We start from the raw sequence: 1,904 nt of genomic DNA, 5'->3' as shown, positions 1-1,904 counted from the left end.
GACATTGTAATTCTGTCAGACACAGCAAAGGACTTGGAAGAGCAGTTGAATGGAATGGACAGTGTCTTGAAAGGAGGATATAAGATGAACATCAACAAAAGCAAAACAAGGATAATGGAATGTAGTCTAATTAAGTCGGGTGATGCTGAGGGAATTAGATTAGGAAATGAGGCACTTAAAGTAGTAAAGGAGTTTTGCTATTTGGGGAGCAAAATAACTGATGATGGTCGGAGTAGAGAGGATATAAAATGTAGGCTGGCAATGGCAAGGAAAGCGTTTCTGAAGAAGAGAAATTTGTTAACATCCAGTATTGATTTAAGTGTCAGGAAGTCATTTCTGAAAGTATTCGTATGGAGTGTAGCCATGTATGGAAGTGAAACATGGACGATAAATAGTTTGGACAAGAAGAGAATAGAAGCTTTCGAAATGTGGTGCTACAGAAGAATGCTGAAGATTAGATGGGTAGATCACATAACTAATGAGGAAGTATTGAATAGGATTGGGGAGAAGAGAAGTTTGTGGCACAACTTGACCAGAAGAAGGGATCGGTTGGTAGGACATGTTCTGAGGCATCAAGGGATCACCAATTTAGTATTGGAGGGCAGCGTGGAGGGTAAAAATCGTAGAGGGAGACCAAGAGATGAATACACTAAGCAGATTCAGAATGATGTAGGTTGCAGCAGGTACTGGGAGATGAAAAAGCTTGCACAGGATAGAGTAGCATGGAGAGCTGCATCAAACCAGTCTCAGGACTGAAGACCACAACAACAACAACAACAACAACAAGACTAAACACAAAATAATAAACAAAAACACATGAAACATTTACAATACATCAAATTGGATACTCAAACAAACGCTGTGAACGTGAAGTTGTCCCTAAACTAGATTGTGAGGATTATGACGAAGTGGTATGTGGAGCCAATTCCTTGCAACTCAAATCTTAAGAGAAAACACATAGCCAACCCAACATTAATTGCTGCTACCCAAGACAGAACAAAGTTAGAAAAAGACGAACAGGTGCGCTCTGCTGAGCTCTGATTATCACCTAGGAAAATCCCTGTCTGCCGGTGCTGCGGACATACATTACCAATCTGTCTTCTTAACTGCAAGAACACGATTTGGCGTACCGGAGGCGATGGCTGGTTGCTTCGACGTCCTCGACCGAAAGGCGAGAGCCGACTACCTAGAGTACCCATACAGGCCGAACACACAACATTCCCGCCCCCACGACAGTGGCCGTGGTTAAATGTTCCAATCAGCAACTCGAACACTGGCGGAAAAAATTCCACTCTATTGCCGGAGCACTACCATTCCACCAATGGAGATTCTTGGCGCCAATTTCTGCGCTGATTTTGCTACGTCACGGAGCTATGCCCTGAGCAAGTCAATCACAGTTACTATTTTGCAGAAAGCGCGGGAATTTTCCTGCCACAACTGCCTGGGTACACAAGTCATTCCCATGCCACGCTGGTAGCCCGCCAGAAAGTGTTTTCGCTAAGTTTCTGTGAAGCAATGGAACCTCTAGCCCAGCCGCTACTTCAGACCCCTCCGGGCGTGTCTTTTGACAATGTCGGCGTCTGAAAAGCATTCACTCGACTTCCTCACACCCGTCGGCTTAACCCTTTCCAGATCAGCAGTGCCCGCCTGTCATCGGACCACCCGGGTGACGAGAGATGCTGCGTGGGAAGTCCGCATGTGAAGGAATAGCGACTTTTCACTGCATGCAATTAGAGAGGAAAATCGTAAGATAGAAATATGAGAGGGGACTCATGCCACCTCTCATATCCCCTACGCCATTTTAGATTGTAATTGGTAAGCGGTTGGCTCACTTAGGAGCAGCCGCACTCTATAAAGAAAATCACTGCAACTGAAAAATGCAGCTCATAGAGGGAGGATTATTT

This window comes from Schistocerca piceifrons, chromosome 1 (assembly GCF_021461385.2).
Source record: "Schistocerca piceifrons isolate TAMUIC-IGC-003096 chromosome 1, iqSchPice1.1, whole genome shotgun sequence".
In the NCBI taxonomy this organism is placed as follows: domain Eukaryota; kingdom Metazoa; phylum Arthropoda; class Insecta; order Orthoptera; family Acrididae; genus Schistocerca; species Schistocerca piceifrons.
The sequence above is the reverse complement of the archived record's forward strand: the minus strand, read 5'-3'. Positions refer to the sequence as shown.